The sequence below is a fragment of the Anomaloglossus baeobatrachus genome, chromosome 3 (assembly GCF_048569485.1).
Source record: "Anomaloglossus baeobatrachus isolate aAnoBae1 chromosome 3, aAnoBae1.hap1, whole genome shotgun sequence".
In the NCBI taxonomy this organism is placed as follows: domain Eukaryota; kingdom Metazoa; phylum Chordata; class Amphibia; order Anura; family Aromobatidae; genus Anomaloglossus; species Anomaloglossus baeobatrachus.
The window spans coordinates 688,047,315-688,072,257 of NC_134355.1; positions in this window are offsets into that span (position 1 = coordinate 688,047,315).

A 24,943-nucleotide genomic window follows, 5' to 3' on the forward strand; every position below is an offset into this window, starting at 1 on the left:
GTTCTGTTCGATATCATTATGAGAAATTGTTTTATCTACTATGTTAATAAATATTGTGAGTTTTATATAATCTATGTGTGGACATTGTTATGTCTAACGAGGGTTTTTGATGTAACTGCTGACTTCCAACAACTCTGAACTTACGAGCACAAGATGAATGCTGCAGGACCGGTGTGGCACCAAAAAAAAAGGTAAAAACACCAAATGGTGAATGTAAGACTGAGGGCAAGGAAATCACATGTAAATTGCCACTTCAGCACTGAAAAAAAAACTAAACGCTGGAGTGGTGCTCTAAATCTTTTCCTATAATTTTTTTTAAAAAAAATATCTTGAAATTAGAGACAAAAAAATGATGATTTGATCTGCTCTGGCCAATATTTCCTATCATAGAGGCAATAGCTAAGATGAGCTTGAAAGCCACCAGAGAGCACACAGTCCAGAGATAAGTTATCCATTGTTTTAGATTAGAGAGCCCCTTTAAACCAAAAAATACATCAAACTTATCCATGTGTGCATGAAAAAGAGCCATGAAAAATACGAGGCGTCGTACCTCTAAAGAAATAATTACAATTCCTGGAGTGCTGCATCCTGGAAAAGTAAATTCCTTCCCTGCAGCTTCATTGCTTGCAGATGAGTAACGGGGCGAGTCCTGAGCTGAGACCCCTCCCTGATTCACACGCAAAGCGCCTAAAATATATTTTAAAAAAATCCCTTACGCTTTAAGGAATTATAGTAATAAATTGTCATCAATGAAACACACTTCAATTTTATCCTTATCTTATAACCAATACCATTAATGTATAAAGTGTGTAGCAAAATATCACATGCACAGATGTAGCAGAGCTGAATTTGATGTTAAGTTTTTTTTCCATCAGCTTTTTCAGCATGGTCAAATCCATTATGCTAAATGTGAAGAGAGGTGAATTTGTTATTTGGCACAATCCATCATTGTGATATTCTAATATTCTTTTCTGCAGGACTGAAAGGAAACAACTGCAGAATCTGCACAGACTTAGCTCTGCTACATCTAAAAATTCCTGTATTTCACATTTCTACTATGTTAGACATTTTGGGGTCCTAATGCCAAATCTGTAACATAGATTTCTTCCCTAAGAAAACTATAAAACAAATGACAAATAATTTTGAAAAATAGGAAAATATGAAAAAACAATATTTTATCTAAAATAAAAAAAACATTAATACCTCACCAATTTTCTAAGTAAATATATTTCTAAAGGTGCTATTGACATGAATTCCTCACCAACAACCCATCCAATCCACACAGGCAAAGATATCAAACCAAAGATGTCCATAAATGAACCTGTGTGTAAAAATGAGAATTTACACAGGAAAAAAGTATTGAACACATAAAGAAAGAGAAGTAAAAAAAGCCATGGAAAGTCCTGGCACCCGCTGCAATCTATCAGTAAGAAAGCAATCCTGCCACTTAGTGACAAATAATATCAGCTGGTTCATCTGATGGCCGATAAAAAGGTGTCTCATTACCAAGGTGCCACACAAGAAACATCCCATGATGGGTAAAACCAGTGAGCTGTCTCAAGATCTTCCCAACCTTCTTGTTACAAAATATACTGATGGCATTAGTTACATAATTTTCTAAAATGTGTATTTCTAAACTACTGAAGGTCCCACTGAGCACTGTTAGGGCCATAATCTGACTGTAGAAAGAACCTAATTTCACCTTATACCAAACATGACCAGGCGCTGCAAAATTTCATACACAGGAGTGAAAACAATTATCTGAAGAGTTGTCCAATAGCCAAGAACATCTGTGGGGAGCTATATAAATAATAATAATAAGCAGGTACAAATGTTCCAAAGAAAACAATAAGTAATCACTCCCCCTCCATGGCCTGTATGCACGCTCCTGTATGCACGCTCACCATACAGGACTCCATTGCTGAAGAAAAAGCAGGTTCAAGTGTGTTTAAAGTTTACTCAACAACATTTACACAAGTCTGTGAAATACTAGAGAATATAGTCTGATCAGATGGACCAAAACTGAACTCTTTGGAGGCCATAATACACACCATGTTTGAAGGCGAAAGGCAAATCACCCTCAAAACACCAACAACAGTGACATGTGGAGGTGGGAACATCATGGTGTGGGGCTATTTTTCAGCATACGGCACTGGCAAACTTCATATAATTGAAGGAAGGTTCACTGGACAAATATAGAGAGACATTCCTGATAAAAAATCTGCTGCCATCTACCAGGATGATGAAGATGAAACGAGGGAGGGGATTTCAGCAACACAATGATCCCAAACACACGGCCAAGGAGAGAGAAAATAAATCTGCTGGAATGGCTGAGCCGTTCACCAGAGCTGAATACAATAGAAAATGCCTGGAAGGAGCTACAGTGCCTTGCGAAAGTATTCGGCCCCCTTGAATTTTTCAACCTTTTCCCACATTTCAGGCTTCAAACATAAAGATAAAAAATTTAATGTTCTGGTGAAGAATCAACAACAAGTGACACAATTGTGAAGATGAAGGAAATGTATTGCTTATTTCAAACTTTGATAAAAAAATGAATAACTGAAAATTGTGGCGTGCAATATTATTCATCCCCTTTAAGTTAATACTTTGTAGCGCCTCCTTCTGCTGCGATTACAGCACAAGTCTCTTGGGGTATGTGTGTATCAGATTTGCACATGGAGAGACTTAAATTCTTGCCCATTCTTCCTTTGTAAACAGCTGGAACTATGGGTGTGGGCAGCAGTGATTATTAATTTTCTTTAATAGGGGGCACACGATAGCCCCAGCAGCTGCAGAAAGCCAGTGACTTGGGCAAACCACTGTGCCCCCTATTAAAGAAAACAACTTTTCACTGCTCCCCATGTCCATAATCCCTTCTACTTCACGGCGCCGGCTTTAGTGCAGAGAGGTGGGTGGGATTATGGGTGTGAGGGGAAGTGAATATTCATTCTCCTTAATAGCAGCCACACATGTTAACCACATACACTGCCATAATCTCCTCATACCTCCTGTGACAATTGCTTTGCCACTTCCCCCCCACCCACCAGTAAGCCAGATACATCCAAACTATAAGGCACACTTCCCACTTTCTCCTACGCCCTCCAAACTCGAAGGGGAAAAAAGCATCTTATAGTCTGAAAAATTGCTTAGCAAATCAGTGACAGGTTCTTTACTTTTTTTGCCCAAAGTATATAAAATATGTACAGTACATATCTAATATTTCCACAATTTACAAAGTTTGAGCTTTTAATATAGTTATTTTCCCATTTGTAAACAAATATTTATATATTAGACCCGAACTTATACAGTATGTACCTGTAAATTGCTTCGAATGATTGGGTTCCAGTGTGCAAAAATTGTCTTAAAAGGCTAGATGAATGCTTTATCTTCATCAAACCATGGAAACGTAAAATGTCAAATGACAATAAAAAAAATTATAGTAATAAACAAACAAAAAAAAGCTAAAAGTAAAGAAAAAAAAGGAACAAGATAAAATATACAACAAATGTGTAAAGGAAAAATAAAAAGAAAACTGATGGTGAAAAGTCAGATGTGTAAATTTGTCAGACAACTCAACTTCTTTATCTTTCCTAGTGATCAAACTATTGGGATTTTTAACCATTTTAATCTTCATATCAACATTAATTTGTTTTGTGTTATCCTCGCTACTCAGACAATTTCTTTTTCTTCGAAAGTCATTAAATTTACGTTGACCACTTTAGAAAGTTTCAAATATTTGTCAACGACTTTGAAAAGTACATAAAAAAGTTTGATAGAGTTTTGAAACCTGAAATTCTAGAAGATTAAATTTGTGAAGTTTGCCCAAAAATGATCGGCAGAAACAACACGACCGCCACAGAACTGATTCTCTTGGGCTTTTCCAATGACGTGAAGATTAACATTTGCCTGTTTTTCTTATTTTCCATAGTCTACGCGGTAACAATTTTTGGAAATGGTTTACTAATGTACGTGGTGTTCATCAATCCTCACTTACGGACCCCCATGTACTTTTTTCTTGTCAATCTGTCTTTTATAGACTTGTGTAATGCTTCCTCGGCTGTACCCAAGCTGCTGATAGACCTCCTCTCTACTTACCGAAGCATCTCCCTTATGGCCTGTCTCATCCAGGTCAAAGCCATAGTGTTAATAGGGACTACAGAGTGCAACCTACTGGCCGTCATGGCTTATGACCGGTATGTCGCCATCTGCCGCCCTCTGCATTACCCTGTAGTGATGAGGTGGAGCGTGTGTTACCGGTTGACTACCTTTGTATGGTTATTTAGTTTTACGACTTCTGTTATGCCGTCCTTTGCGTTACCCTTGTTCCTATGTTATCCTAACCAGGTCAACCACTTTATGTGTGAGATTCTGGCATTGCTGAAAGTTTCATGTGACGACACTCGCATTAAAGAACTTGTGATATTTTCCCTTAGTTTAATAACTATATTTCCTCCTTTTGTCTTTATTGTGACGTCATACATTTGTATTTTACGCTCTATCCTAAAGATTCAGTCCACCGGAAGCTCTAAGGCTTTCTCCACGTGTAGCTCCCATATTACGGTGGTAGCGTTGTACTTTGGTACCGGAATAGTCACTTACTTTGGAAAGTCCGACAAGGATTCGGCCACCCGAGAGAAGTACGCCTCTGTGTTTTACGTTGTTATCACCCCAATGTTAAACCCTCTGATTTACAGCATAAACAACCGGGAAGTAAAGAGAACAAAAGTCATTGTGAAAAACTTCTCGATACTAAAGAAATGAATACAAAGAGCCCGATTCCTAATTTGCAATTTTTAACTCACTTTTCTTTTTTTTTTTTATTCGCTGATGTTTTTAAGTCAACAAAACTCATTAAAACCATTAAAACAATGCACATGGTTCACACATTTTTTGCCGTCTTTTTTTTTTTTTGCTGGTTTTAATTATTTTTTTTTTTTGTAAATTCTTTATTTAAGATGTTTCTTAATATTACAGAAATGAAATTGCAACAACAAATAGCATAAACATGTATTTTTCAGATGAAAGGAAAGAGAAAAGGAAAGGAAAGAGGGAGAGATGGGGACGTGAGGTTGGTATAAAGTAAAGAGAGGACAAGGGGTTGGGAATGTAGAGAGGGTAGGGGAAGGGGAAAAAGGTGAGATTCCCACCTATTTCTAAGAAGGTGTCTGGTTACTAGGATTTATATATATGAAAGTATGAAAAGGTTTTGTTTTCAGAGGTGTGTATGAACAACGTGTTTGTTTTGCTTAACTGTCTATTCGGTTTCTGAGCTAATGTGTTATCTGTGGATGAGAAAATTTGTCAAGAGATTTTAGTTAGCTTTTGGTATCTGTCCCATTTGTCCCAAGATTCTAAAAGCTTCGCATTTTTCCTAGTGTAATGCAATCGGGCTTTTTCATGTACGCTTATAAGATTTGATTCATTGAACCACTCGGTTAGACTCGGTGCGTCACCTTCTTTCCAGTGTCTGGCTATTAGAAGTTTTGCTGCATTTATGAGATGAGGTATTATTGAGAGTTTGTTTAGGTGTTCCTTTTGTGGATCTAGATTGAGGATAATAAAGTTTGGGTTGAAAGGGAGTTTTGTCTTGAGAGCATTTTCTATGTGAATTTTAATGGAATCCCAATATTTTGCTATTTTTGGGCAATGATACCAAATGTGTGAAGGGGTGCCAGTCATTTGATTACATCTCCAGCAGTGTGGTGACAAGGAGTTGTCAATTTTGTAGAGAATGTCTGGGGTTTTATACTACCGGGAGATAATTTTATAGTTGAGTTCTTGATATCTAGATGCGGTTGATAGGTTGTGGGCGTTGTTGAAGATCATTTGAATTTCACTAGGGTTGAAGGTGGTGTTTAGTTCCATTTCCCATCTATTAATGTAAGAATGTTTTTCCGAAGTGTTATATAGTAGTTTGTATATTTTTGAGATTAGCCTATTCTTCCCTTGAGCATGTAGTAGAAATTCTTGTTGGGGGGACGGGTTTGAAGGGGAAATATCTGGGATGTGATATGAAGCTAGGTCTCTAATGATGGCTAGGTCTTTATCTTTTAAATCTATTGGATTAAAGATGGATTTTAGTTCTTGTATAGTTAATGGTTCATGGTTATGGATTATCTCTGACAGTGTTATGTTGCAGAGATTTTTTGATGTCCTAATTTTGTTTTTTAGGAGTCTAAATTTTTGCGGGATTACATGTAAAATGGGGGTGGCTCTGCAAATATTCGGAATTAGATCTAGTTTTTTATTAAATTTGTGCCAAAGCTTAAGTGTTACTTTGGTAAAAGGGTTCAGTATGTCTTTATATTTGAATCTGTTGTGAGGGGTTGGCCATAGAAAATGTGATAGGTCTCCTTTTAAGTTGCTGATTTCCAAGGTAGTCCACAGTTTTCTAGGGGGGTTTGTCCTCATCTCCATGAGTCTGGCTATGTGTGTGGCTAGCCAATAGCGTTCAAAATCTGGGAGTCCTGTACCTCCTTTAGATTTAGGAGCAGTCAGTATAGTGTACTTTAGTCTATGGCTCTTTTTAAGCCATATAAAATTTGAGATCATGTTTTTCAATTTGCTGAAGAAATGTTGTGGGATATCTGTAGGGATTACTTGTAGAAGATATAAGATTTTTGGCAGAATGATCATCTTGATTAAATTGGTTCTCCCAAACCACGAGATTGGTAAACTGCTCCAAGCGGAAATGTCGGCTTCTATTTTGTGAAAAAGTGGCTTGAGATTCAGATCGTATAGTTGAGACAGGGAGTTGCTAATTCTTACGCCTAGGTGGGTGATGGAATTGCTAATACTGAAAGGGGATGATTCTGATACATTTTTCCATATTTTGGGGGGAATGTTAATGTTTAATAAATGGGATTTTGAAAAATTTATTTTGAAGTTGGAGACTTCACTATATAACTTGAAATCTGCGGTAAGGGCCTTAATTGAATTTGAAGGGTTCGTTAAAATGAAAAGTATGTCATCTGCAAATGCCGCGGATTTGTATTCTATTTGGTTGCATTTCAGGCCTGAGATCTTGGGATTTTGTCTTATTTTCTGGAGAAAGGTTTCTATTGTTAGAATAAATAGAAGTGGTGAAAGGGGACAGCCCTGTCTGGTTCCATTTTTTATGTTAAAACGAGGAGAGTTCATTATTTATTTTTAGCTTTGCGGTTGGAGTGGTATAAAGTGCCAGGATTTTGTCAATGAATAAGGGTGGGAAGCCAAATTTTTTTAAAGTTTGTTCGATAAATAGCCAATTGACGCGGTCGAAAGCTTTTTCTGCATCTGAGGTGATGACTGCAGTTTCAATATTGTTATGTTTTGCATATTGAATGGCATTTAGTGTTTTAATTACATTATCTTTTGCTTCTCTCTCTTTTGTAAATCCCACTTGTTCTAGGTTTATAAGATCAGGTATTATGTTTTGCATTCTTTTTGCTATGATTTTGGCATACAGTTTTACGTCATTGTTAATCAGCGAAATTGGTCTATAGCTTCCGCAAAGGGATGGATCTTTTCCTTCTTCTGGGATTAGAGTTATGTGAGCTGTTAGGGCTTCTTTATTGAATGGGTTATTCTTGTTTATATAGTTAAAATAGTTTGTCATATGGGGAACTAGTTCTGTTTTAAAAATTTTGTAGTACTCAATTGAAAAACCATCCGGGCCTGGACTTTTCCCTCCCGGAGTTGAGTTTATGGATGATTCTACTGCTTGGGAGGATATTGGGATCGTTAGATTTTGTGCTTGTTGGGTTGTGAGTTTAGGTAATTTCAGGTCTTTTAATAAAGTTTTTGAGTTTTGTTTTCCCCTCTTGAGACTCTTGAGCTGTTGTGAGGTTGTATAAGTTGGAGTAGTATGAAGAGAAAATATTAGCAATGTCTTCTGTTTTGTGATGTACTTTGTCATCGTATTTTTAATTTTTGTGATATATGTTGTATTTATTTGTTTTTTAATCATGTTTGCTAAATTACGTCCACTTTTGTTGGAGTAAAGGTAGGATCGAAACCTTGCATAGTTAAGGTATTTTTCGCTTTTTTGATTTAAAAGAGCTCTGAGCTCAGATCTTAGCTTGAATAAGTCCTTCTGTAATGAAGGGTTTTGATTTGTTTTATGTTGTCCTTCTAAGTTTTTTATTTGGTCTAGAAGGGAAATTGTTGTTTTTTCTCTTGCTTTTTTGGTTCTAGTGCCGAGTTCTATTAAAGTACCTCGTAGAACTGCTTTGTGGGCTTCCCAAACGTTAGGGTCCCATTCAATTATTGAAGCAATTTTCTCTAAAGTAGTTTTGGATGGACGTTCTTATGTAGTCTTGAGAAGTTTTGTTTTTTATTAAACTGTTATTGAGTTTCCAATTGAGTGGGCATCTTCTGCCTTGTGAAAGCTTTATGTTTAAAAGTAGGGGGGCATGATCAGAAAGTAATATTATATCATAATGTATTTTTTCAACATTGCTTAGAAGTTGATGGGATATGAATAGATAATCTATTCTGGAGTATTTCTTATGGACTTGTGAGTAATAAGAGTAATCTTTGGTTGAGGGGTATGAGATCCTCCAGCTGTCGACCAAAAGTAATTCTGTGAGGGATTTTTTAATGAAATTTACTGTTTTAATTGGGATCGTTGAATGTCCATCTGAGGTGTCTGATGGAGGGTGTAGAGGGATATTGAAGTCACCTCCTAATATTATATTCCCTTCTGAAAAAAGATGCAGAGTGTTGAATATTTTCTTAAAGAAGGGCAGCTGGTTAGTATTTGGGGCGTAGATGTTTATGATTGTGTATAAGGAGTTGTATAGTTGGCATTTCAAGAAGATGAACCTGCCGTCTGGATCATAAATAACGTCTTTGAGGTTAAAGGGTATCTTTTTATGGATAATAATCGAGACCCCTTTATTTTTCTTGATTGGGGAATTGGCATTAAACCATCTAGTGTAGACCTTATTTTTTGTTACTGGTGTGTACGTCTTCTTGAAGTGAGTCTCCTGGAGAAAAGCGATATCTATTTGGTGTTTGTTAAGATAGCTCAGTATTTGTGATCTTTTTTGGGGGATGTTCATGCCTTTAACATTGAACGTTATAAAGTTAAGATTAGCCATAGTTACCATGAAATAATTGATAATTTATCTTTGAAATTTGGGTAGGTATCTGGGAAGGGTGAAAAAGATTTAGTATAGGGTAGAGTGTGAGACATTTGAGTCTCTTAGCCATAGCCTTAAGACGTTGTGGATTTCTCAAATTGAGAAATGAAAAAACAAAGAAAATTTGCAGCTGGAAGGGATAGGGTAAGCCAAGCCAATCTCTTCCAGTGTAATCTGCAATAGTGGATTTTCCGGTCCGTGGGGGCGTGGACCTAGGATGTAGTACTTTTAGACAGTATATGTACTTGACACTTTCAGTAAAGTGAACTAGGGGGCACTATCTCCCAGCTAAGTCTTATCAGTAAATGTAATGTAAGAGGGTGAGATAACAAGTCAGTTATAAATGATAAATAATAACCAATTAAAGCAAACATTCCATATTTGTATAGTTACAACCAATGGTCTTCGGTTCTGTTGCTTGAACGATGAGGATAGAGGTCATGAGCGTCCAAGAGAGTTCTTTGTAGAATTGTGATTTGATTGAACGATATGCACAAATCACAGGCAGATAGAAAGAGGACTAGGTCCCGATGTCTCTATTTCAACAAATTTAATGTCTTTAGAACAGGAACTGAATTGGGAACATACGCAATCATGTGGTAAACTTAGACAAAACTACGACTTCTCTCCAATTCTCTCCTCCTCCCCCGAACGAAAACGTTGGGTGGAAGGTTAACAGAGGGAGAGGAGGGAGAGAGAGAGAGAGGAAAAAAAAAAAAATAGGATTTTTTTTTTTTTATATGAATATCTTTTCTTTTCCGTTTCTCATCAGTGTATTTCTTAAACTTGAATGATGAGGTCAGGTATATAAAGGTATTGGAGAGTCATCATCCATTTTCATCTTGTTCCCCTTGTCTTTTTCTTGGAGTCTTCTTTGGCCCCTGATTCAGTTTTCTCACTTTACTTGCTCTGGGTGGTGATGTTGTGGTCCATTTGTCACGTTTAGGTAGTGCAGGCAAGTGAAGGAAATCTTCAGCGGAGGTCCAATCTGGTATCTTTATATGCATTAAGTCCAACTTATTGAGGACAAAGGGAAGATCGTCTGGAGTTCTGATTATTAGATTTTTGTTGTCAAAGGTGATGGCTAAACCAAAAGGAAACATCCATCTGTAAATTATATTTTTTTCTCTCAGTGTTTTTGTTAAGGGCTGTAATTGTCTTCTCAGATCTAAAGTGAGATTTGAAAGGTCCTGATAGATTTGTATTTCTGTCTCTTCATATTCAATCTTGCGGGTGTATCTCGCTTTTTGGTAGATTTGTTCCTTTATTTTAAAGCTTTGTAAACAACATAGAACATCCCTTGGTTTATCCCAGTTTGCAGTTTTGGGTTTGTAAACTCTGTGGGCTCTTTCTAACCCTATGTCAATGGTTTCTTCTTTGCCAAGTAGAGTATTAAATATCTGTGTAAGGGCTGTGTGAATGTCTTTGTCTTCTACTGATTCTGGTAATCCTCGAATTCGAAGGTTATTCCTTCTGGACCTGTTCTCGAGATCATCTATGTGAAGTTTTTGCAAGAAGATCTCTTTTTGATTGTCGATCAGGATTTCTGTCACTCTCTCTGAGTGCGTTGTAATTTGGTCAAAGTCATTTTCAAGGGTATGGACTCTTGTATAGATCTGTTTTATGTCACTTTTAAGTTCAGCCATCTCTTCTTTTATGGTCTGCGTGAATTCCTTAAATAGGTTTCTGATGCAGTTTGCTGTAGGAAGGGCTTTGATATGTTCCATGAGATTGGCATTTCCGCTTAGTGTCTCTTCATCCTCATCACTGTCTGACAGTGTGAAGTTGGTGGTTGGTGCGTGTCTGGATTTTTGTGCTGACATCTCTTGGGTGTGTTGTTTTTTAGATTTATCCCCTTCCTGGTTCTTCTTTGGAGTTTTCAGGGTTTTGTTTGGCTCGTCAAATTGTAATTTGTAGTTTTTCCCCATTTTCTAGACCTGGTCTTAATAGAACTTTGCTGGGAGAAAGTAGGTTGGGTTAACGCATTTGGAGTAAGCTTGTCCTCTTTTTTTTTTTTTCTCTTCCTTTCCCCTTTTAACTTTCTATATCTCAGCTGCTGCAGCCCTTTTCTTATCCTGACCACTAGAGGTCACTGTTCACCACTGTTGCACATTGTTCTTGCACCTTATACTGGAGCTTCTGTTTGTTGTATGTTTAGAATCGTCAGCTCTAGCTGTATTTTTTATATATCAATGTATAACCTAGAGGGGTTTCATGTCCAGCCACTTATGTTTTGCTGCATTAACATGAGGTGAGCAGCATCTGCGATCCAGCAACAGGCAGCTTGGGATGAGTTAAATTTCCCCTGTGCTGGTTTTTTATTGTCCAGATGAGCACGGGGGAGGGAAGCAGGCTGCTCTGGTCTTGGTGCTGTCCTAGGAACTTAACCCCTTACAGTTCAGTCTCCTCTCCCTGGGCCTTTCCCTCCTCTCTGTAAACCCCAGTACAGGAGTGGATCCCAGGCCAGTGTCTCTGTTCCTGTTTTCCAGGTACCTCTGCTGATTGATGGTGTAGCTATCTGCTGTGCTCTGCTATCAGCAGTCTCCCTCTCCTCACAGCGTTACAAATGGTGGTGCAGGGGGAACTTGGGGCCCCACTCTCTCAGGTGGCAACCCAATCCAGGAGCAATTAGGTGATATTTATCCTTGGGCGCAGGTCTCCTCTCCTCCAGAGCCCCTCTCTCTAGCTCCAGCCAAGAGAAATGAAGGGGGGAGGGAGGTTGGAGTGGTGCAGGTGCTGTGCCTCTCTGCTGGATTCTAATGGCAGCTGCTCCCATACATCTAGCAAGCCCTCTCTCTTCTGGCTTTCTCCCTCAGTCCCTGCAGGCAGTGGGGCAGGAGGGAGCTTGGAGCAATGCTTCTTCTGTCAGTAAATCGCAGTGCTGCTGCACCCTCCTAGTCTCTGGGGACTGGTAGTTGTATGGTTGGTATGGCTGCTACTTTAGGCCCTGGCTTCAGCACTGTAATCAGGCCACTACTCACTCAGTCTCCACAACGCTCCAAAGTTGTTTTCCTGGGCTCCACAGCAGATGTAGGGAGATGGATTTTGTTTTGGGGCCACTTTTTCTTAAGGATCGGCGTTGGATGTCACTAGATTACAAATTGAGATGCAGGAGCTCCTCCATGTGCATCCTTCTTCTTCCCCAGCTAAGCCACGCCCCGGTTTTAATTATTTTATGACTTTTTAGAGCAAAAAAAGTTGCAAATTTGGCAAAAGATCACCAAATGTTTTTAACCCCAGGCGATTTTCCGTTTTTGTTTTTTTCCCCTTCTTCTGAGAGCCGTAACCTTTTTATTTGACCTTGCCATAGGAGGGCTTGTTTTTTGCGAAGCGAGTTGTACATTTAAATGGAACCATGAGTTTTACTATATAGTGTACTGGACAACAGCAAAAAAAATTCCAAGTGCGGAAAAATTGCAAAAAAAAAGGTGCGATTGCATGATTGTTTTTGGGGTATTTTATTTACAGTGTTCACTATATGATAAAACCGATGTGTCAGTGTGATGCCTCAGGTCGATACGTGTTCATACACACCAAACATGTATAGGTTTACTTTTATCCAAGGGTTTAGAAAAAATTCAGAATTTGTCAAAAAAAAAAGTGGCACACTTTTTGCGCCATTTTTCACAACCTGTAGCGTTCTAATTTTTTGGGATCTGGGGGTCAGTGATGGCTTATTTTTTTGTGTCTTGAGCTGACATTTTTAAAGGCACCATTTTTTGCGCAGATGCTACTTTTTTATCGCCTGTAATTGCATTTTGCACAAAATTTGCGATGACCAAAAAACATAATTTTGGCACGCAACGCCATTTACCGATCAGATTAATTGATTTTATATTTTTATAGATCGGGCGTATATTTTTAATTTTTTTAACCCTTTAATTTTCATTTGGCCGAATGGGGGGTGATTTGAACTTTTAGGTTTGTTTTTTATTTTTTTAAAACTTTTTTTTTTACTTTTTTATATTTTACTAGGTCCCCTAGGGGACTATACAGATCAGCAGTCTGATCGCTCTTAAATTTCTCCAGATCACAGCTACACAGCTTGGAATTTTTTGCCGCTACACTGTTTACCGATCAGATGAATTGATTTTATATTTTTATAAATCGCGCGTATATTTTTAAATTTTTTTAACCCTTTAATTTTCAATGGGCTGAATGGGGGGGTGATTTGAACTTTTAGGTTTGTTTTTTAATTTTTTTAAACTTTTTTTTTTTACTTCTTTTTTTATTTTACTAGGTCCCCTAGGGGACTATACTGATCAGCAGTCTGATCGCTCTTCCATTTCTCCAGATCACAGCTACACAGCTGAGATCTGGAGAAAAGCTGTTTTACTCTCACACACTGCCCTCTGCCAGCAGTGAAAGAAAGTGAATGATGATAGCTACAGGAGTCATCACATGACCCTGTGCTACCATGGCAACCACCGGAAGTCACGTGATCACGTCACGTGACTTCCGATGGGGCTGGGTAAGTTATGCTAATGGAATGATACATCTCGCTGTCATATTTTGGCAGCAAGATGTAAGAGAATGTGATTACACTCGCGCCTGGCAGGCACACATCTCAGATGTTGAAATCAGCTGAGATGTGTGCGGATCACCGTGGACTGCCCACAGCATCCCGCGGGGATTAACCTCACATGATCCATGACGTACCCAGTACGTCATGTGTCGTGAAGAGGTTAAAAGAACTGAAGTCCTCAGTGGTTGATACCTTTTAATGGCTAACTGAAAAGATGGTAATAATTGCAGCTTTCGAGACTACTCAGGTCTCTTCATCAGGCTCAATATAACACAAAATCTGAAGAGTCACCTATTTATACACAACAGGACATAGAATGGGGCAGTAAATAAGACAAGTTATGTGAAGCAGAACTATCACTATGGAAAGGGGACAATCAGTTGGGGCAGTAAATATTGGCACAGTTCATAGGTTATACACTATCTAAAAAACACATCAACATTTTTTTCTCACTATCTGACATAAAATTAGAATAAACTTTTCCCTTTTTAGGTCAATTAGGAACTAAAATTATTTCTTTTTTGCCAAATGCCAGAATAACGAGAGAGAGAGAATGTTTTCAGGCATTTTTCTTCCGTTCTGCACAGTGAAGTCTCCTCCAGGTCATTAGTATTTGGTGGCATTGCCCTTACACGGTGTGACTTGGGGGAAATGTTTTGAAACCTTCCAGAAGCTTCTCACAACAGTTGGTGGAATTTGGGCCGATTCCTCCTGACAGAGCTGTGTAGCTGAGCCATGTTTGGAGGTCGCTGCTCGCGATTGAGGATTGAGATCAGGGCTTTGTGATGGCCACTCCAAAATATTGACTTTGTTATCTTTAAGCCACTTTGTCGCCAGTTTGGCAGTAGCTTCGGGTCATTGCCCATTTGGAAGACCCATTTCCGCCCAAGCTTTAAGTTCCTGGCTGATGTCTTGAGATGTTTTTCAGTATTGTCACATAATCTTCTTTACTCAGGATGCCATCTATTGTGTGAAGTCACCAGTCCCTCCTGCAGCAAAACAACCCCACAACATGATGCTGCCGCCCCCGTGTGTCACAGTTTGGATGGTGTTCTTAGGCTTCAAAGCTTCTCCCTTTTTCCTCCAAACGTAACAATGGTCATTACTGCCAAACAGTTCAATTTTAGTTTTGTCAGACCACAGGACATGTCTCCAAAAATTAAGGTCTGTGTTCCTGTGCACATTTGTAACATTAATCTGGATTTTCTGTTTCTTTTGGAGTAATGGCTTCTTCCTGGCAGAGTGGCCTTTCAGCCCATATTGATACAGCTCTCATTTCACTGTGGATAATGACACAATCTTACCAGCTTCCGGTAGCATCTTCACAAGGTCTTTTGCTTCTGTTCTTGGGTTGATCTGCACATGTCTGACCAAAGCACGTTCATCTCTGGTGCACAGAACCCGTCTCCTTCCTGAGCGGTATGATGGCCGGACATTCCCATCTGGTCTGTACTTGCATATAATTGTTTGTACAGATGAATGAGGCACCTTCAGATATCTGGAATTGCAAGCAAGGATGAACCAGACTTGTGCAAGTCCACAATTCTATTCCTGAGATCTTGGCTGATTTATTTTGACTTTCCCATGATGCTGCACAAAGAAGCTGTGTTTTTCAGGTGTGCATTACAATACATCCACAGGTGTCTCTAATTAACTCAGATGTTGCCAGTAAACCTATCAGTATCTTCCAAAGACATTACATCATCATATGGGCTGTCCCATATTGTATAAAGGCACAGTACTCTTAGTGTATGGAAACTTCGGACTGTGCAGAATGTAATAATAATGCCTGAAAACATTCTCTCTCTCTCATTAATATGGCATTTGGCAAATAGAAATAAATTTGATTCCTAATTGACCGAAAACAGGAAAGGTTTATTCTGATTTCATGTTAGATAGTGAGAAAAACCTGCAGATGTGTCTTTATAGATAGCGGAGGGAAAACCCTGCAGATGTGTCTTTATAGAGAGCGGCGGGAACATCCTGCAGATGTGTCTTTATAGAGAGCGGCGGGAAAAACCTGCAGATGTGTCTTTATAGAGAGCGGAGGGAAAAGCCTACAGATGTGTCTTTATAGAGAGCGGAGGGAAAAACCTGCAGATGTGTCTTTATAGAGAGCGGAGGGAAAAACCTGCAGATGGTACTTTATGAAGAGCAAAGGGAAAAAGCTGCAGATGTGACTGCATAGATTGTGTATGTAAACTTCTGGTTTTAACTGTACAAGGAGGCAGCATTTTTTAATATGGCAGAATTACCCCGACTAATAGAACACAACCCAGGTCCTGTAACGTTTTTCCCCAGGTGCTATCTGTGTTATCTCACATAGAACTGGACCAATTTCTGAATTCCTGCAATGTATCAAGTGACAACCCCTCTGTGTCTCACACTCCCTGATATCCCGGGTTCTGCATCTCTGATTAGGAAATAATAATGTTCTGGCGCTCACCTTTAAAAGTAAATTATCAGTATCCTTTATTTCATCACATTAAAGTCCATTGCAATAAAATGAGAAAAAAATCCAAGTGGAAAAAACTAGGCATAGAAGACTATGCTAATGTGCCGCCCCAGCAGCGGATCAAACCGCTCGTATCCGGGGGTGGTGATCGTTTCTGACCCGAGGGTCTCCGGACCCGGAGGCTAGGGGCCACACTCAAATGGAAAGGGAGTATGTGACGCCCTGGCCTATCAGGTCGTCACAGGGTATTGTGCAATCTGCCCTTCTGTGCAATATCCACATCCTCCTTGGTTATGGGTCCCTAACTAATAGTGTTCCTAAGACTAGCTAAGCAAAATCCTAGGAACACTCTGCACCAAACCCACTAAGCACACCAGTGGACGGCCTGAGTGGAATAGGGTTGCCCACTTGAGGGGTTGGTTAAGGGGAGGTCAGGAGTGTCAGACGAAGGCCAGTGTAGTGTTGGAGGTGAAGGAGAGAGGATGTCAGGAGCTAGGCTCCTTGGAAGTACTAGGTAGCAGACGGTGATCTGGGCCTGGTAAGAGCTGGACCCCCGGTCGCAGTAGATTGTGACAAAGGGCACGGCATTGTCGTGGAGGACAGCCGGTGGCCTTGTACCATCACCGGGCTGGGACCAGGGCACGACGGGGTACGTGGACTCTAGGTCAGGGAGTAGCTTCAGGCAACCTGACAATTTACCCGACGAGAACGGAGCCTTCAAGATCCGCTCTCCACCTGCTCCAAAATCGGGGTACTAGCGCAACGAGGGGGATAGGACTTTCCACACATATGGTCCAGGAAATCCCAAGAATGAACCCTGAGAGCAAGCTCCCTCAGTTAGCCACACTGGGGAGCGGGACCCGATTAGTTTCAAGCTATAGGGGCCAACTAAGAAGAGAACAAGGTGCCAAGAGAAAGGTCACAGATCATCAGGCAACACCAGCAGAAACGGGACTCAAGCGTGCTCCCCTTCAGTGGCAGCGGTGTCCAGAACTTTGGTTTACTAAGTTATTGGTGTCAGCGTTATTGGATTGAGTGAGTACGCAAGTGGCCCTTACCTCCCCAACGGCACATCCCTGTCACCATCACCGAGTCCCGGGGCATCCCCCCTACCCGTGGAGAGGTTGAACACCTGGCTGCCCCACTCCATCGCCCCCGGGTACTCCCAGCCAGCCACAGTGGTGATACTCCACCTTACTACACACCATGGGTGGCATCATGAACTGTAAATACAACATCCCCTGTAAACACCCCCCTTAATTCAAGTGGCCGCACGACCCCCGGGTCCGGACACCCCTCGAGCCACCGCGGATCCGGATCCCAGCAGCCCGGCTGCTGACGCGGGGGCGGCATAAGTATTTACATGGGATTTGGTATAGTTCGTGACGCCACCTGTGGTGTACGGTAATTGGGAGCACCACCGCTGCTGTTGGAAGTACCCGGGGTGATGGAGTGGGGCAGCTAGGTGACATTGCCCTCCATGGGTAGGGGTAGGCCCCGGGACTCTGGATGGTGATGCGGGGGTGCAGTACAGGGGTCAGTCGGGTACTCACTCAGCAATGAAGCAGACACTGACAACAGGGTAAACCAAGTCTCTGAACGCCATTGCCTCTCGAGGGGAGCTCGTCTGGGTCCCGTCCCCTACAGTACTGCCGGTGGTCCGTAACCTGCCTCCTGGCACTAAGTTTTAGATTGTCTATTGTGGCCCGGTAGCTTGGAGGAGCCTGCTCTCAGGGGCTCACGCTTGGGAATTCAGTGGGCTGCTTGCTAGGAAAGCCCTTTCCCCCTCGTTGCGCTAGTGCCCCCAATCTCTGAGCTGGTGGGAACAGTCCATAAAGGCCCTGTCCTCCGCAGGTTAACTGCCGGGTCGCCTGAAGCTTCTCCCCGACCTAGGGTCCGTGTACCCTGTCGTGCCTTCGTTCCCGGACCAGTGATAGGATGAGGCTGCTGACCGTCCTCCTTGACGGGTCCCAGGCACCTAGCCTCAATCCCCTGCGACCGGGGGTCCGACTCCTCTAGGTCCAGACCACCGTCTGCGACCTAGTTTACTTCTCCCCTGGGAGCTCCAACTCCCAGCTTCCTTAGAGCTCCTCACAGCTTGAGGTCTACCACTGAACTGACTTGACACCTCCCACCTCCCTGTCTGACCCCTAGGTGGGTGGCCCTATTCCTGCTTAAGCAGCCCATTGACAGGTGTGGTGCAAGGTGTATCTAGGATTTGTGAATGCTGGTGGAGGTAACACTGCAGGATGGAGACCCAGAACCATGGGGCGTTGAATACTGCACGGGGAGGGCAGATTGTGTGATGACCTGAATAGTCCATGGGCGTCACTCTAAAGCCATGACTAAGAAGTAGAGAATAATATCAGTTGAAACATGAAGGCTGTTATGGAGTTTTTTTCCACTTGGATGTTTTTGTCATTTCGTCGTATTGAATTTTAATCTCATGAAATAAAGGGTACAATTTTTTTTACTTTTGAAGTTGAGGGCTGGAACGTCCTTTTTGTCCTACTAATATATAACTAGCATGTGGCATGGGATACATTGCGGAGCACCATCTATCATCTATTGCGGTACACCACATAGCATGAACTATTTTAGATATTCAGTTCTTTAAAGGGTGAAAAACATTTTTTTTCCTTGCAATCTGCATGTCTGACCCATGCCCTGCTTCTCAAGGTCATCACTTCCATGACTCGGACTCTGATCACAAGTACTTCACTTCTCTCACCCAGACCCTGCTCCCAAGGACATAGTTACATAGGTACATGGGTTGAAAAAAATATTATTATTATATTATTTTAATTATTATTATACACATATTTTCTATTAATATCTGTCTTAGCTTAAATTTTAAAGTGTTTTTTTTCCCAAAATCTGCCTTCACTCCATTCGCTGACAATGGGAGTATTCTCCAGCGTGTCCATTAACAATAAATAGAGCATTGGCCATGCATGCAAGCCTTTACGTAAATCACGATGGGCCTTGCTTCAAGTATTCCAGGTCCCCGTTCTTGGTATCCCTGGAGGTGTCAGAGTAACTCGTTTTGGAATTTGAAATGGAAAACACCCTATGGTCCCTTGCTTTCATCCCCAAAATTTGATTGAAACCTCTTGTATTAGACAACCAGTTTGAGAGAAGTTCCTAAGTTTGTTTTTCCTTGGTCGTTGCCTATAAGAAATGTGTAGGTGAAGGATGACATCTTAAGGTGAAGGAAGAGTATTACATTATTTTCCAAAAAGAACGTTGATACATGTTCAAACTATACGAGGTTAAATGTAAAATGCTGTCTTCATCATTATCTCCCAAAGCTAAGAGAATATTGATAGAATATATTATTGTTAGGGTGCATTCAGATGACCATGTAAATTGGACCGAGACCGGACGCAAAGATTGGACTGGCCATCTCCAAACCGGAGTGTGACAGAGGTATAGAAATATATGAAGCTGTCACTATCGGGTCAGTAGAACTGTGGCCAGTCTGAGCATTGTGGTTCATTCTTGGTCCGATTTATACAGTCGTCTGAATGTACCCTCAATGAAATTATCCCAGCATCCTTTACAACTTTCTAGTTCCTTGGGGGGAGATGTAGTGCCCCACGGGGCAGGTGGTAACGTACTCATTGCCGGGCAGTCGCGGATCGGGTCAGGTGATGTCACGGGTCCGAGGCGTACACCAAATGAAGGGAAAGTGGGGTGGTTGTGAGAGTTTGTCGTGACGCCACCTGTGGTGGGCGGCCAGGGAGTAGACGCTGCTGCAGAATTCCACACCGGGGCAGGTGTTATGGCAGCCAGGATGATATTGCTCCCTACAGGCAGAGCGTGCCCAGGTTGGATGACGGGGGTCTGGCCATCGCCTGGGAGCGCCGGAACGCGGGGCGACGGCGACGTTCATCAGAGTCTGAGTCGGCAACTGTGGTTGCAGGTTCTTTTACTCACTGATTTAAAGCTGCACCCAGGTGCTGGTCTCTGTTGTCGTGGGCTCCGGTCAATCTCTAGCAAGTAAGGGGGCCACCACCAGTGTTTGGAGAGAGAGAGAGAGAGAGAATGTCCTTTTTCTAGGATGTCCACCTCAACAGTTAGGTACCCGGGCTGAGCTCCTGCTCCAAGCCCTGGGCCCAGTCAAGTCCAAGAGTTCCAGAGGTGTCTTGTCAGAACTATGGTCCTGACGGATCTGAGTGTATGAGTGTGCTGCACCTACCTCTACCCCAAAGTGGACCCGCCCCCAGGTGGCTGGCTTCAGTGACCAGGGAGTCCCATGAATCGTGATGGCCACCCCCTGCCTACCCTGAGCCATCCCACCCTGTGAGAAGGCTCCTAAGCTGTATGTAGTGTGTGAATGTGGAACACCAGTGATTAACCCCCCCTTACCTGAGATGAATATCGCACCTTAATTGAGGTGCAGTACCTTGTGGCAACCAGAGCCTCAGGAGCGCCACATTTCCCCACAGCAAATGGCAGCACTCCCGGGCTGCAACAAAACACCGTTAACACCACAATTTTTATATGCATGTAGCAGGTTAGCAAGAACACATCCTTCCCTTTATGGGAGGCAGCAATAATTTCAAAATGTTTCAAACATTTTCAACATTACCAGTCACAGGTCATCAAAACATTTCAAGGCAAGCAAATATCAGCAATTAGAAAACATTCTGCATATGAAAAACATTAACAATTATTCTTGCTTGGGTGTTGGTGTTTCCAGAGGGCCGGTCCTGACCCCCTGGTTTGGCATGATCATGGTTCAGGCATGGTTCAGGAATTGTCATTACTACTCTTTTGGCCTGAGCTTTCATGCTTCTAAAGCTGCTGGAAGGGGCACCTAGTCTGCCACTGAAGCATCTCACGCCCTGGAATGATGACAACCTGATATGGTAAAAAGATTTCTCATGTTCCTCATTTTATCAGGGTTTAAGTAGTGTAGTAGCAGTACTGGGCACAGTAATAATCAGCAGCAGACATCCATGGGGGTGATGAAGGAGGTGTAAGCACTGAAAAAGACATCAGATGGCTTTAAAGGGAACCTTTTAGCTACAGATGAGCAGATCTTTTGAAATTTACATTCACCAGGTTTGATGACTATTATTACCAAAAATAGAGGGGAAGAGAGAATGAGAGACAAGAGAGAGGAGATGGAGTGAGAATGAGAGAACTGAGAGGTTTAATATTGCCTCTCCTTGTTTGCAGTGTATACTCCATTATATCACAGATCATTTACTTCACACTTACACTGACTCTGCAGATTCTGCACCTCCCAGCAAGATCGGCTTCAGATTTTCGTGGGCCCCGGGTGAAAGAGTCTCAGTGGGCCCCATGCACAGGCACTCACATACAGATAAGTACACATAAAGGCATACATATATACATATTTGAAGACAAATTAACAAAAAAATAAATATGAATAGACATAAATATATACACAGTCACATACAGTGACATACATAGATACACATCATACAGACACACACAGACACATTAGAGATATTTTTAATATGAGATAGACAGCAGCAGCCCCACTCACCTCCCCCGCTTGTCTCCCATCCAGCTCCTCCCAGGCATGTGGCTGTGCAGGCCACTGCTGAAAGGCCATCACTTTAACAAATATGGCTGTGCACAGTGCACACTGACACTGCTCTATATATATCACAGGAGGGGCTAGGCTACAGTGTATACATCACAGGAGAGGCTGGGGGCAACAGTACATACATCTCAGGAGGAGCTGGGGCTACAGTATATACATCACAGGAGTGGCTGCGGGCTACAGTATATACATCACAGGAGCGGCTAGAGCATTGACATTACTGGGGGGCATAAACAATACTGGGGGGCATACATATTATGAGGAGCATAACAGTACTAGAAAGCATAGATGTCACTGGGGTGGCATACAGCTCTGGGGGGCATACACATTATTGGGGTGGATGGCATAGAGATCTGGGGGGCTGCACACACAGCTCTGGGGCCCTTACAGCTGTAGGGGTGGCACATACAGCTCAAGAACACGGCCGGAGTAACATCGGGGCTTTCACCTGAATCATGTATTTCAGAGATGTTGATGGAAACCCTGATGTAAGTACTTAGCATAGAGCACAGGATAAATGTGAACTAATCCAAAAATGTTTGTACCCAAATCGCCAAATAGCATTCAATCCAACCTACAAAACACAAGTTCCCACTCAAGTCCATCATCTGTTAACAAAAATATAGGGGGCTTCCATTTTACTTACTTGTAACACAAAGGTTATAAAAAAATGCTATGACTCCCCCCTTAAAAAAGAAATCTAGCAAAACCCGTGCTACCAAATCCAAACAACCCCCCTTCTGAGCCCCACAATGTGCCTAAACCACATTTAGCATGCACTTACACCATTAATTGAATAGGATCCATAATGTCATAAGTTCCAATATTTTTAAACCATGATCCCAAAATTTACATTAAAGCCTAGATATGATCATTGGCTATTGATTAAACCATAAATAACTATCCAATTGGACACACGTCTTTTTTTTTAAAAAGTTATATACAAATCTTTATTAACAATATTAATATTTATGAGGGCACACAGTATAGACAAACAGTGTTATTAAAAACACTAGAAGGTTGCCCGATTCTACGCATCGGGTATTCTAGAATTTATTGTGTAGTTAATGTATAATTTTTGTTATATATATTAGATGTTGTTGCGTGTAGTTGCTAAGTGTTTGTGTAGGGGCTGTACATGTTCTGGGTGTTGTCTGGGTGTGGCGGGGGGTGAGAGCGGTGTTGTATGTGTGTTGCATGTGTTGCATTGTTTGTGGAGCGCTGTGTGTCTGTAGCGTTGTGTGTGTGTTGCACGGTTTGTGTGTGTGTGGTGTGTTTTGGGGGAGGTATGTTTTGTGCAATGTGTGTGTTGTGCGGTATGTGCGTATATTTATGTATGCCGCGGTGTTTGTGTGTTGAGTGTTGTGTGTGTGCGGCGTTGTCTGTGTGTGTGGGTGTCTGTGTAGGGCGGTGTTTGTGGTTCTGTGGTTCCCAGTGTGTGTGTGTGTGTGTGTGGTGTGTTGTGCAGTGCGCGTGTGTGTGTGTTGGGGGGAGGTGTGCACCTCCCATCGTGCCCCATCCCCCATGCTGCGCACCTCCCATCGTGCTCCATCCCCCATGCTGCGCACCCCCCATCGTGCTCCATCCCCCATGCTGCACACCCCCCATCGTGCTCCATCCCCCATGCTGCACACTCCCCATCGTGCTCCATCCCCTATGCTGCGCATTCTCCCATGCTGCGCATTCCCCATCGTGCTCCATCCCCTATGCTGCGCATTCCCCATCGTGCTGCATCCCCCATGCTGCGCACTCCCAAACGTGCTCCATCTGCAATGCTGCGCACTCCCAAACGTGCTCCATCCGCTATGCTGCGCACTCCCAAACGTGCTCCATCCGCCATGCTGCGCACTCCCAAACGTGCTCCATCAGCCATACTGCGCACTCCCAAAGGTGCTCCATCCGCCATGCTGCGCACTCCCAAACGTGCTCCATTCGCCATGCTGCGCACTCCCAAACGTGCTCCATCCGCCATGCTGCGCACTCCTAAACATGCTCCATCCGCCATGCTGCGCACTCCCAAACATGCTCCATCCGCCATGCTGCGTACTCCCAAACGTGCTCCATTCGCCATGCTGCGCACTCCCAAACGTGGTCCATCCGCTATGCTGCGCACTCCCAAACGTGCTCCATCCGCCATGCTGCGCACTCTGAAACGTGGTCCATCCGCCATGCTGCGCACTCCCAAACGTGGTCCATCCGCCATGCTGCGCACTCCCAAACGTACTCCATCCGCCATGCTGCGCACTCCCAAACGTGGTTCATCCGCCATGCTGCGCACTCCCAAACGTGCTCCATCCGCCATGCTGCGTACTCCCAAACGTGCTCCATCCGCGATGCTGCGCACTCCCAAACGTGGTCCATCCGCCATGCTGCGCACTCCCAAACGTACTCCATCCGCCATGCTGCGCACTCCCAAACGTGGTTCATCCGCCATGCTGCGCACTCCCAAATGTGCTCCATGCCCCATGCTGCGCACTCCCAAACGTGGTCCATCCCCCATGCTGCGCACTCCCCATCGTGCTCCATCCCCCATGCTGCGCACCCCCCATCGTGCTCCATCCCCCATGCTGCGCACCCCCCATCATGCTCCATCCCCCATGCTGCGCACCCCCCATCGTGCTCCATCCCCCATGCTGCCCCAGCATCAGCCTCTCTGCCCACAGCATCAGCCTTTCTGCCCGCAGCATCAGCCTCTCTGCCCGCAGCATCAGCCTCTCTCCTTCCAGCCTACCCGAGCCTCAGCCTCCCACAGCCTCTCTTCTCTCAGCCTCCTCCTCCCCCTCCCAGCCTTCCCCAGGATCAGCCTCTCTCCTCCCAGCATCAGCCTTTTCTGTCCCCAGCATCAGCCTCTCTCCTTCCAACCTACCCCAGCCTCAGCCTCCCCCAGCCTCTCTTCTCTCAGCCTCCCCCCTCCCCCTCCCAGCCTTTCCCAGGATCAGCCTCTCTCCTCCCAGCCTCCTCCAGCACGCCGTGCTCCTCTGCCGACACTCACAGATCCGATCGCATACACTCACACACACACCCGATCGCATACACTCACGCACACACACACACACTCACACACACCCGATCGCATACTCTCACACACACACTGACAATATTACACATACGCGCTCACACTCACAACATCCGGAGATACCACATGCTTCTGGCCATGTGATCCTCTGGCAGGTCCTGGAAGCTCACAGCACAGTATCGGCGCAGAGAAGCAAGCGATATCCCAGGATGTTGTGAGTGTGTGGATGCGATGTGATGTG